Source organism: Protopterus annectens, chromosome 17.part0 (genome assembly GCF_019279795.1).
Source record: "Protopterus annectens isolate FY-2018-M chromosome 17.part0, PAN1.0, whole genome shotgun sequence".
Taxonomy (NCBI): domain Eukaryota; kingdom Metazoa; phylum Chordata; order Ceratodontiformes; family Protopteridae; genus Protopterus; species Protopterus annectens.
In genome coordinates, this window is record NC_056751.1 from 130,840,341 (window position 1) to 130,853,417 (window position 13,077).

General features: G+C 44.0%; 1 protein-coding gene across 6 annotated transcripts in view; it reads left to right on the forward strand.

The window, feature by feature from the left end:
• CDC14B (cell division cycle 14B) overlaps window positions 1-13,077 on the forward strand; it is a 2,772,169-nt gene that overhangs the window by 1,052,834 nt on the left and 1,706,258 nt on the right. The window lies entirely within an intron of this gene.

The following is a 13,077-nucleotide window of genomic DNA, read 5'->3' on the forward strand; positions in this document are numbered from 1 at the left end:
ACTTAACTGCGATGCTTCACAAGGGCCTTTCCTTTTCTTCCATCAAAATTCATGCCTCAGCCATTTCAGCACATTACAATGCAGAGCCAACCCTCTTTTCTCATCCACTGCAATTCTTCAAAGGGGCCAAAAGCTTAAGACCACCCAGGAGAGCCCGTACTCCAGCCTGGGACCTTAACTTTGTATTGTAAAAACTCACTCTGCCTGCCTTTCAGCCAGCTGCAAATGCAGAGTTGAAATTATTTTCTTGGAAAACAGCCTTCCTTCTAGCCATCACTTCAGCAAGAAGGGTGTCTGAATTACAAGCCTCACGGCAGTGGAGCCTTTCATCATCTTTCATGCGGACAGGGTGTCCCTCAGGACCAATACTTCTTTTATACCCAAGGTGGTATCCGGTGTGGCCCTTAATCAGTCCATTAATTTGCCAACTTTCTTTTCTAATCCACAGAACAAAGGGGAATGAGTACTGCACTCCTAGGATGTGTACAGACTACTTAGATTTTACTTGGACAGGAAGTCTGAAAAGCTGCTGGTTGCATTTGCTGCAGGGGCGGAGGTGAAGGGCCATTTTAAAGCAAGCCATTTCTAAGTGGATAGGCCATTGCATTAATTTCTGCTGTAAGCACCATGGAAAACCTACCCCACAAGGGATAAGCCCACATTTAACCAGGGCTACATCTACCTCTACAGCCTTTCTCAGAGTTGTCCCTATCGGGGACATCCTATAAGCTGCTACATGGAGTTCTGTACATACCTTCACCAAGCATTACCACTTGCCAATTTTTTCTAAATCCAGAGCTTGTTTTGCCACTGCAGTCTTGCAGGGCCTTATAGCTGGTCCTAATGCGATCAAATTACCTTCTCCCATCCTTAGCTTTGGGAATCTACCCAAATGTGATGACTGCAACAGTGAAACACGAAGAACATAGTACAGTTTTGTACACTTAACATAAATTTAGATGGTCGAATGTATTCACTGTTGCAGTCCAGCCCCCTGACTTCTATTGACTACACCTCTATTCTTGTTTACTATGCTTAAAGCTTTCTGGTGTATTTGTTTTTTTTTTGTTGGACGTGTAACCTTGTATATAATTGCTTCCCATTATGGGGACACCTGACATCTGGGGCAAGAAAAACTGATGTAATGGCGTCGACTGCATGCTTTATACCCCTGATGTCATGGAAGATGAGACAGCAACCGTAGCATGAACCAAGTCTTTGATAGTCAGGCCCACTGAAGGCTACCTGCAGGCAGATAATCCAAATGTGATGACTGCAACAGTGAATACACTTGAACATCTACATTTATGGTAAGTGTACACAACTGTACTTTGCTTCTACTTCTGCTTCAGTTACTTGGTCTGGAGCAATAAATTCCTGAAGTAATTTGTGCCTGTGCATGCTTTTGTACATCTTTGCTTCCTTTAGGATGAGGTCATACGTCAAATATATTTCTCAAGAGGAATGTGCTCAGACTTTGACATGCTAGCTGGATTTGCAGGAGTCCTTGGCAGGATATTCAGTTAGTAATACTGTAACAATGATCAGTCTGACATCTCGTGTTATAGTGAGTTCTTGCACATCTGTATTTTATCCTCACAATGAGAAGGAGTGCGAGTGCCCGTGGTGGTCTTTGTTTTGCACAGCTGTAGATCATGGCTCAGGAGGCCAAGCAAACATTACCACAAAAGATTCTGTATGAAGCAGAATATTTTGAGATGTTTTTAAGTCTTTCATTATAGCTTAATGAGTTTAAAGCATTGTAAGTTTAAATACTTGGCGCTTTTTGTTGGTCAGTTTCTCTGAAGAAGTTGCTGTTTTAGCAGTAACGGAAACGTACTTTTTACAAAAATAAATTTACGTTCAGGATATTATACACTTTGGGATGTCTTTGACTTTATTTGGATTGCTTGAAATTTGCTTTTTGGTTTTCTGGTGTTTTATATTATTTCATTGGTTTGTAGAGTATTTTTTTTTTTGGTCATAAATATTTGAGACCTCTCAGGTTGGATAAGATGTTAAGGGAGGTACCCACTGAAGGTGGCATTGCATTCTAATGTGGGTTGTGTGAGGGAGGTATACTAAAGGGATTGTGACTTTCTTCCGCCTAGAAGATGAGCCTTTGGAAAAGAACTATTTGACAATGATTTTTTGGCCATGCCTGACAAATTTGTGTTTAAAAGATAATTTGTTTTACCCAGACCCTTGTTGACAGATTTCATTTTAAGGGGAGTTATCTGGTATGGTATTAAGTGAGGAGTTCTTGCTTGCTAAATAAAACCAGAATTTTTTCATTTTTAGTATTATGCCTAAGCCCATGGTTAGTGCACCAGGCCTTACTGTGGCTGTGGCCTTGTTAAAGAATGTCTGTTTTTAGATGCCACTTGTGGCACCCAGTTTGCAGTAATCGAGTAGTTGGGTGAGCTGTAGCCCATCAACAACTACTTCAACATCAGAGAAGTAAGTGCCGAAGAGTAGGGGCCGATGACAGAGCCCTGGGAGAAATCCACTAGTAACCAGATTTTACCATTTGAATCTTGTCAGTGAATCAGTTTGGCATCCAGTAGAAGCCATAAAGGTTAATGATTTGATGATGTCCTTTGCATTTTTCCTCACTAATGGGTAGTGGGTATGAGACTTTGATCCGACTTGGCTGCATATTTCAGGCTTGGATCCCAGTCTCCAGCTCCTCCCTCTACCCATAGTGTTCTACATCATCCCCAGCTTCCCCATATCTTGTTTGCCACCATTGTGACTAGAGACAGAATTTTCAGTCTCGAGTGAGGTAATGACTTTAAAAAAAAAAAAAAAAAAAAGCTACATTTTTTTCTGTCTGGGTTATTTGCTATATAGTTATTCTCCCCTCCCTTTACACTTTTGCAGGCATTGGGAACTGCAGCTGCTGTTTTTCCCTTAAACTTCTATTTTTTTAAATGCTGTTGGCACTTCTGTTTTTTCATTCAAATAGTGTTAAATAGTTGTATAAGTTTCCTGTAATTTTTTTTTCTCTAGTATTGAAGTTTAGAGCAGTGTAAAATAGTTGAGAATTTTTCTGTGTTGTCAGTGTAGTTGCTTGTGCTGACTTATCCTTCTTAGGATGTCTGATAAACCATCTGGTTTTAAGCGTTGCTCTGATTGTGGAAGTAAAATTCCACAATCTGATGCACATAAAAAATGTTTATTGTTTGGGGCCAAAGCATCTGTGAGATCGGCTTGTAATATCTGTGAAAACTTTAATCCGAGGGCTATTGCCAATCACAGAAACAAGCATATTGTAAAAAGGCTTCTCCCTGCCCCTTCATCTCCAGGGGCTCAAACCCTCTCAAAGCTTCATATCCTGGATGTTCTTCATTCCACATTGCTGCAGTCCTAACCATTGGGGTAGTCCGCTGTCCCAGTCGGCCCGAATACCAAAGTATATGGCTGACGTCGGTCAAGGCGCATTAGACTGATGTCAGAACGTCAGGGTACTAATGCGCATGACTGACGTCATATCCTCAGTCTTTTTTGCCGCATGGTCCGATGCAGAAGCAGTTTTGCGAGTGCAGGTTGGCGTTCTGAAAATTTCTGAAGTCAGAGTTTCAGACCGAATCAAAGTTGGCTAAGTACCCCGTTGGGGAATATTTCGGTTTTTTCTTGCCTCAGTATTTAACCGGATGTCAGAAAAAGTGAATAACTGTATTTCTTGTGGGAAACAGATACCTCATAGGGATTACCATACTTTGTGTATACCTTGTTTAGGGCCTGAGCACGGCGTTGTTGGATGCGCTCTTGTGCTAGATTTAACAAACGCACTATTAAGAGAAGGTTAGACTGTGCCAGGTTAGTTTTTGGGAAGCGTTGTAATTATAAAATGCCGTCGGATGCTCCGACGCCCGCTTCGTCCAAAAAGCGCAAGGACAAAGCAGCAAAGCCTAGAGTGGAAGAACCGACAGTCCCGGACGTCGGTTCTTTAGAAGGCTCAGTGGAGCCGGAGGTTCTGCCAGGAGTTTCTTTGGAGTCTCAGGGAGAGACTTTACTGTTACAGGATGTGTCCTCTCAGGAAGTAGGCCAGGCTGAAGGGGCTTCTCAGGTGGCTGTTCTTCCCTCTCTTCCTAAGGTGGTTAGAGCCTCCCCTTCTGTTTCCAAGGCTTCTTTGAGAGGCAGGCCAAGTTTAACTTCAGTGGGGGTTTCTCCTAGTTCTTCAGGGTCTTTGCCTAAGAAACATATGCTTAAAATGGCAGAGGATTTGATTACTATGATTAGAGGTTCTATGCCCCCTCCTGATAAGAGGCCTAGGGTGGAACCTGAGTTTGAGAGTTTTGAGCAGTGTTCGGAGGCTTCTGAGTCTTCGGCTGAAGACTTGCAGGAGTTTCCTCCTTATTCAGATTCTGATGTGGATGATTCTACTCCTTCAGCTTCTCCTCCTGAGGATTTTTCATTTTCAGAGACTCTGCATTGCATGAGGGAGCATTTTAAATGGGAAGGTCAAGATTTCTCTGATTCCAGGAAGAGGCTTAGGGAATTCTTGTTTTTACCCCAGCATAGGCCTTTAGCTATTCCTCCTGTTCTGAATGTGGTGGAAGATGTTTTTGCAGAGGCTTCCCTGAATCCTGATTTTTTGCCTCCTGCCCCAGTTAAACCGGATAGGTACTATAGGGTGCCTGAAGCTCATAAGTATCTTTTTAAGAGTCCTAGGGCGGACCCGGAAACTGTCTCTCAGGGGCCTAAAGGTGTGAAGGCTTCTGTTGTTAAAAATCCTGTTCCTCCTGATAAAGAGGCAAGGGCTTTGGATAGATGGGGAAAGAAAGTGTATACTTCTTCCACTTTAGCCATGAGGGCGTTGAATTATCAGTTTCACATGTTAAAATATCAAAATTATCTCCTTTCACAATTGAAGTCTAAGGTGGATGCTCTGGCAGAAGGTATTGAGTGTAAAGAGTTGCAGGATTTAGTTCATGTGTCTGAACAGGTGGGTAAGCATTCCTTGCAGAGTGTGGTTTTGATGCTGTGCAGGCCTCCTCGAGGGTGGCTGCCACTGGTTCTGTTCTTCGTAGGCACGCCTGGTTGAGGGATCAGAATTTAGCTGAGCATGTTAAGACAAGGATTTTGGATGCTCCTTTACAGTCTGATGTGTTGTTTGGTTCGCCTGTGGAAGCAGTTTTAAAGAAAATGGAGGACAAGGCTAAGTCTATGCAAACTGTTAAAGATTTTTTGCAGGTGCAGCCTCCGAAGTTTAGTAGAAATTGGCCTATTAAGGGATGGACATATCCTGCTTATGATTCCCAGTCTAGGGGTAGGTCTAGACGTGGTAGGGGCAGATCTCAAGGTTCTTTTAGGCCTAGAACAGGGAGTTCACCTGCTCAGACTTCTGGTGAGGGCAGGGGTCAGTCCTTTCGTAAACAGACCCAATGACCTACCTTTTCAGCTGCCAGTACATTCTCGTCTGGCAGCACCTTTGGGAGGAAGGCTGGCTCTTTTCAAAGAAAATTGGGATTTAATTACCCAAGACAGATGGGTTTTGGATATCATTCACCACGGTTACAGGTTTTATTTCCATACCTTGCCTCCTTTCAAAGGCATGCCAGACATTCCTCCTCTACAAAGAAAAGAGGCTCACAAGCAAATTTCTCTGTTACTCCAAATAGGGGCCATTCAGCCAGTTCCTGTGCCAGAAAGGGGCCTAGGATTTTATTCTCGCCTGTTCCTAGTACCAAAGAAGGGGAACACGTGGAGACCAATTTTGGATTTATCTATCCTCAACACTTATCTGGACATTCCCAAGTTCAAAATGTTGACGTTACAACAGCTTTTACCTCTGCTGGGCAAAGGCCACTGGATGGTAACTTTAGATCTCAAGGAAGCTTACCTTCATGTGCCTATCAGACTAAGTTGCAGGAAGTATCTGCGTTTTCGAGCTGGGAATTCTCATTATCAGTTCTCTGCATTGCCCTTTGGCTTATCTACTGCGCCCAGAGTATTCACAAAGGTTCTGGCTCCAGTGATAGCTTACTTCAGGCTAAAAGGAATTCAAATCTATCCCTACTTGGACGACTGCCTGATTCTGGCTCAAGAAAAGGAAGACCTTTTACAGCATTTGGAATATGTGATAGCAGTGCTAAGATGCCTAGGGTATTCTGTGAACGAAATAAAGTCCAGTCTAGTACCCTCTCAAGACATGTGTTTTCTGGGTGTGAGACTGAATACAGCAGCCCAGATGGCCTTTTTAACCCCGGACAAACAAAAGAATCTTTCCAGTTACTTCCATCAACTATCTCTTCAGTCCGGGCTGACTGCAAGGACAGTCCTTCAAGCCTTAGGGTTCATGGCATCTTGTATTCTGGTGCTTCCCAATGCCAAACTGCATATGAGGAAGCTGCAATGGTATCTCAAAATGTATGGACACAGCACTGCCAGGATTTGGACACTGTCATTCAAATAATACCTTGCATTCAAAAGGAATTTTTGTGGTGGGCTCAGGAATGTCACCTAAACAAGGGACTCTCTGTGACCCGGCCAGAGGCGAGTCAGATTCTAACGACAGATGCCTCAGACATTGCTTGGGGAGCTCATCTAAATGGAAAGTGGATACAAGACAAGTGGCCTGCCAGACTACAGCATCTACATATCAACTTGAAGGAGATGTTAGCAGTCCAGTTTGCATTAATGGCTTTCAAGGAGTTACTTCTTCCAGGGCAGGTGTTGATTCTAACAGACAACACAACTGTCATGTGGTACATCAACAAACAAGGGGGAACACATTCTTACCCGTTGTGCAGGCAAGCAATGATTTTATGGGAGACTGCTCAGCTTGCAACTAACTCTTCAGGCAAGGTTTCTGCCGGAGCACAGAACTCCTTAGCAGATGTGTTAAGCAGACAAATCATGGATCCCCACGAGTGGAAACTGGATCTTCATGTATTTCGGAATTGACAGTGTCATGGGGAACTCCAGACATAGATCTGTTCGCTTCTCCACTAAACCACCAGCTGCCAAAGTTTTGCACAAAGAGGTTTCATCACACAGCTTGGAAAGTGGATGCTCTTTCTTTCAGTTGGAAAAATCTTCATGTGTATGCCTTTCCACCTCTGCCTCTTCTCCCAAAGGTGCTCCTAAAGGTCAGACAAGACAAGCCAATGATGATTTTAATAGCTCCAGATTGGCCTCGGCAACACTGGTACCCATTACTGAGGAGTCTGGTAAGGAAGCCTCCATGGCCTTTACCTTTGATTCCACACCTGTTGTCTCAGAGGGACTGTCACCTGCTCAATGTCAAGCTTCACTCTCTTCATCTAACAGCCTGGCATATTCTGTTTTGAAACACAGCAGGTCTCAACTTCCTCAACAAGTTTTAAATGTGATTATGGAAGCCAGAAGACCTAGTACAAGGAAAGTGTACGCAGAAAAATGGAAGAGATTTTTGTTTTGGAGTGCAGCAAAAAATTTGGAGATTTCTGAGCCTAATTTGAGTGTGGCTCTTCAATATCTTACTGAGTTATTGGACAAAGGTTTGTCTTTCTCTTCCATTAAGATTCATGCTGCAGCAATTTCAGCTCACTATGATTGTGACCCACCATTGTTTTCGCATCCTTTGTTCAAGCAATTTCTTAGAGGGGCAAAGAATATAAGACCCCCACGTAGAGCTCCTACTCCTGCTTGGGATCTCAATTTTGTGTTGGAGAAACTTACTCTACAACCTTTTGAGCCTGCGGCTACTGCTGAATTGAAATACTTGTCATGAAAGACTGCTTTTTTGTTGGCCATTACTTCTGCAAGAAGGGTTTCTGAATTGCAGGCCCTTATGGCGGTAGAGCTTTTTTTGATTTTCCATAAGGATAGGGTATCATTACGTACTAATCCTTCCTTTATGCCTAAGGTGGTTTCTAGTGTGGCTTTAAACCAAACTATTCATTTGCCTACTTTTTATGCAGATCCCCAAAATAAGGGGGAAAAGATTTTGCACACTTTAGATGTACACAGGCAATTGCGTTATTATTTAAGCAGGACTAAGGATTTTAGGCAGTCTCAGCAGTTTTTTGTTTCTTTTGCTTTGAGTTCTCAGGGCAAGCCTGTGTCAAAACAAACTATTTCTAAGTGGATTGGGTTTTGCATTGCATTTTGTTATTCCCATCATGGCAAGGAGATTCCAGCTGGGATTAGGCCTCATTCCACTAGGGCTACTGCCACTTCAACAGCATTTCTAAGGGGTGGCAACTAAGGATATTTTGGAGGCAGCTACTTGGAGTTCAGTGCATACTTTCTCTAAGCATTATCACCTTCCTCTCTACTCTAAATCTAGGGCTGGTTTTGCCACAGCTATTTTGCAAGGCATGTTGACAGCTCCTGCTTCCTTATGATTTGCCAGCCTCCCTTACCTCTGCTTTGGGATTCTACCCAATGGTTAGGACTGCAGCAATGTGGAATGAAGAACATAGTACAGTTTTGTACCTACCATAAATGTAGATGTTCGAGGATCCACATTGCTGAAGTCCAATTACCCTCCCTCCTTCCCTCTGTGTTTAGGGGTGGTTGTGTAGGTGAGGTTATACTCTGGTAATTTTGTATATATTGTACATATTTTTGGTGCAGGAATGTTTGGAGTTTTTGGTTTTGGCCTTGTCTTTTTAGGGTCTTCTGACATCTGGGGCAAGAAAAGACTGAGGATATGACGTCGGTCATGCGCATTAGTACCCTGACGTTCTGACGTCAGTCTAATGCGCCTTGACCGACGTCAGCCATATACTTTGGTATTCGGGCCGACTGGGACAGCGGACTACCCCAATGGTTAGGACTGCAGCAATGTGGATCCTCGAACATCTACATTTATGGTAGGTACAAAACTGTACTTTCTTCAGATCCTAGGAGCTGCTCACACCAGACCTTGAGAGCTTGCTCAGAGCCTCCAGCCAAATCTTTTAAAACCTCGAGTCTGAGACCTTTTTTTTTTTTTTTTTTTTTTTTTTTTTTACTCCTCCTGATCCAAACCGTTCCTCGTATCCTACAGGCATCATTACTGTTACAAGCCCCTTAAGGCCATCCACTTCAGGGTCTGATAGGACTACGAATTCTATAGCCAAGACTGGAACGCCTGAATATACTCTTAGACCAGTTTTCCCGACTTTACCAACTAAATTGCTAGAGACTCTTACAAAGCGTTCGAGGCCTGCTTCTGTAGATTCGTCCCTGTCCTGTAGGAGTTTTTCTGATACAGATATGCACAGGATGAGATTCTTCAAGTCTCAAATTCAGATGGGGTCTTGCCGACTCCATCCACTCTCGTATTCTTTCTCGACTGGCTTCCCTGACCAGCCCTGCTCTGATATTGTCGGGTCAGAGAGAATCTCTGTTTCGTGATGCCTTTGTTGAATCTGGGGGTGGAGGGGTCTGCTCCAACATTCTCTGATCCATCCCTTCGTCTCGGAGCTCCGGCCCGATTCTGTCTGGAAACCATAGATCAGGAGTTGTCCCTGTCCTCCCTTTCTCGACAGCTTTGGCTCTGGGGTGGGGGGTGGTCTTCGGGTCTGTCGGCTTTCCAGATTCTATAAAGGTCTTTCTCCTTACTTAGAGATTTGACTTATTTCACCTCTAAACTTTCCTTTCGTCCTTCATGGGCTTTGAGCATTGAGCCAATCATTGCTGTCCAAGGACAGCCTACCCCGAGAAGTCTCCAGGACCTTCCCCAGAGTTGTCCACCACAAAAAATGTTTCCTGAAAAGAAAACATGCAAGAGAAAGCGCATACTCTTCCCAATGGTGTCCTTCACCAAAGACACAGACTTTGAGGGAGAAGGATCCCCATAATCATCACCAGATGATGTCTCCTTTGGAGACATCCTAGCAATCTAGGAGATCTTTAGATGGAAATGTGGCTGGTTGGCCAACCTCCTTGTTCTAGAGAGTCTGTGGTCTTGGAAGCTTTTGGGGCAAGCTCATCTATGTCTTGGGTGATGAACCCCCCCCCCCCCCCTCCAAAGCAGACTACCTTATTGATTTGGTTTCCTGCCAGACTTGGAAGGAACTAATCAGTATTGAACCGATCCCCAAATGCCCAGACAAATTTCTGGTACCCCTTAAGTACAGACTGCATTGGACTAAAAGGTATTCAGATTGATGCCATTGTTGTGGTACCATCCACCAAAAAGGAGCTAGCTGAACAGAGCTCTTCTGTCTATCTGCTGAACAGGGAGTCTCTTGCATTACACAGGTTTGGTAAGTGCATCTATGCCTCTCGGCTACCTTTACGCTGAGGTTGTTACATTACTTGGCATATTTCACCTGCTTGCAGAAAGTATTGGTCAAGGAACTCTCCTGCAGAGACCATGTCGCATGAGGACTTCAAGAAAGTATCTCCCCAACTGCTTCCGTGGGTAATTCTTCCATGAGGGTCATTTCCCATGCAGCAGAAGGCATGTCACGAGCAGCAGGCTCAGGTTTTGCTGTCAGACTTTGGCTTTGTGACTTTGCAGAGCTTTTCAAGGTCTTTTTTGTCAGTACCCCCTTCAGTGGCTCCTCGTTTAGATCATCCGTCAAAGAACTCTTACATGCAGTAAATAGGATGGGAAAACCCTGTCTGCTGTGTGCTCAGCTGTCCTTTTCAGGAAACCATGCGAGGTGGTAAGAAGACTGGTTTCCCAGAATCCCAAGGGTCTTTACAGGATCAGCCTGAGGATTCTTTCTTCAGTGGCAGAGGAGGAAGTTTTAATGGTGAACACCGCACCAGAGGCAGAGGGGTTTTGCTTAGGGCTTCAGAGAACACTTCTCTGACTGACTTTATCAGCACTCCTGAAGCACTGCCTGGCTGTCCATCTCTGGAGGTGGTCAGGGGTAATTTTTCTTAGCAACTGGACCAATCTGACAAGAAATGCCTGGGTGCTAAGCATAAGAGGTTATTATATTCCCTTTTTCCATCCACCTCCAGTGGAACAAAAGAAACTCCCAGGCATACCACCCAGTCAGAGGAAGCACCCAGTACCAGTGGTTCAAAAATTGCTGCAGAAAGGACTCATCCAAGAGGTCCCAACTGAGCAAAGGGGATTTGGAACTTATTCCCGCATATGTAATGCCAAAGAAAACTGGTGACCAGAGGCCTATTCTGGATCTAAGCAGTCTAAATCAGTATGTAAAGAAGTCAACGTTTTAGATGTTTGCTATTCATTCCATCCTGCAGCTGTTGCAGAAGGAAGATTGGATGTGCTCTTGAGACCTTCAGGATGTGTGCTATTAAATCAAAATAGACAAGACGCTCCAGAAGTCATCTGCTGTTCAGGCTGGGAGCTAGTCATTACCAGTTCATAGCTTTTCCCTTTGGACTCACCACAGCCCCCAGGGTGTTTGCCAAATGCATGTTAGTAATTGCAGCTCACCTGATCTTGAAAATATTCCAGGTGTTTCTGTACTTGGAAGAATGGCTTCTGACTGCCCCAAACCAGGAATCAAGTACTTCAGGCCAAGGTTTATTTGTTTCAGATCTTCAACTCTCTGGGCATTACCATAAACCTTGACAAATCCAATCTGTCTCCAGTTCAGAATTTGGAATTCATTGGTGTTCTTCTGAGTATGATGAACCAAGTGGCTTCTTTACCTCTACAATCATATAAGATATTTGAAAAACCAACTAATGGACATATTTCCTCTACCATCTCCTTCTGCAAAATTGATATTACAAGCTGTTGGTTCTACTGTCTCCATCTGCAAAATTGATACTACAAGCTCTTGGTTCAATTTCAGCTGCCATCATCCTAGTCCTTTTAACAAGGTTCTTTATATGAATACTCCAGTGTACTTTGGCTGTTCAGTAGTCTGTTCTTTACCAACCGTTATCTGTTACTATCAAGTTACTTACGATTTGCAAACATCTTCAGTGGTGGATTCATTTGGTTGACCTGTTCCTGGGTAAGGTCGTTCCTCTCTTCCCACCACAGCCACAGTGACCATGGATGCTTCCCAACTGGGTTGGGGGGTGCATTTGAAGGACAAGGCACATGGTCTTCCTGAGAGACCAGATTGCATATCAGTGGCCCAGAGATGAGAGCAGTCCTAATGTTGCAATCCTTTCAGGACAGTCTCCCATATGAGACTGTTGCAGTTCAAACCGACAGCATGTCTGTAGTCTGGTATACCAACAAACAAGGAACCCGCTAAATCAACATTCTTGCAGACAAACTCAGGAGGTCCATCCTGACCCCCTCACGAGTGGTCTCCCAAATCAATCGGCGGCATATCTAATTTTCTTTGCTTCTCCACCAAAACAAGACGTGCAGTAAGTACTTAACACTGACCCCCCCCCCCCCCCCCCCGTCCTGAGTAGTCACAGATGAATGCTGTAGTTTTCATTTGGCTCCACAGTGTCCTTTTTGTTTATCCTCCTCTTCATTTGATACTGAAATTTCTGTCTGAATGCCTTCTTCCACCAGAACAGCTCTGCTGTGGAGTACAGGCTGTGATGATGATGCTTGACACATCTTTACACTAGAGTTAAACTGCCGTAAGTCAGTCACCAATTCTGGTGACTACCTCCAACATTTTCAGAACACTCATTTTCCCACAATTTCTACGCCATTCCTAATATGCTGCAACTCCCCAAGTAGTAGATTCTGGATCCCAGGCTGAGACTATTGCACTGCCCTTCCACCTAGTCTCCCAAAACATACCCAAAATATACAGTTTTATTTCATTAACATTTGATGTTATGTGATCCTATCTCGCCTACATTCTGACTGATGGGTTCGGAGCCGATCCCTCGGCTCCGACTCGGCACGCTTATGCCAAAGAGCGAAGTCTCTTATTGGCTGAGCTTACTATATCCCAGGATGCACCACTACCAGTCCCCCAGATCTCGTTTGCCGCTAACTTGCGAAGACGTGGTCTCGAGCTGGCTGAGCTGAGTAGTATTTATTTACTAACTTTTTCCTGTCAGAATTTTGCTGTTCTTGTCATAAAAAGCTGTTTTAACGGCTATTCTTCACTTTGTGGTCTGTTTGGAGTTTTGTGAGAACTTTGTTGTGTGATTGGGCGTTGATTTGATTTCAGGCCTCCTTCAGCTTTGGGCCTTCCCGGTCAGTCAACCACCCTTAAACCTTAGAGGGTTTCAAAGTACCCT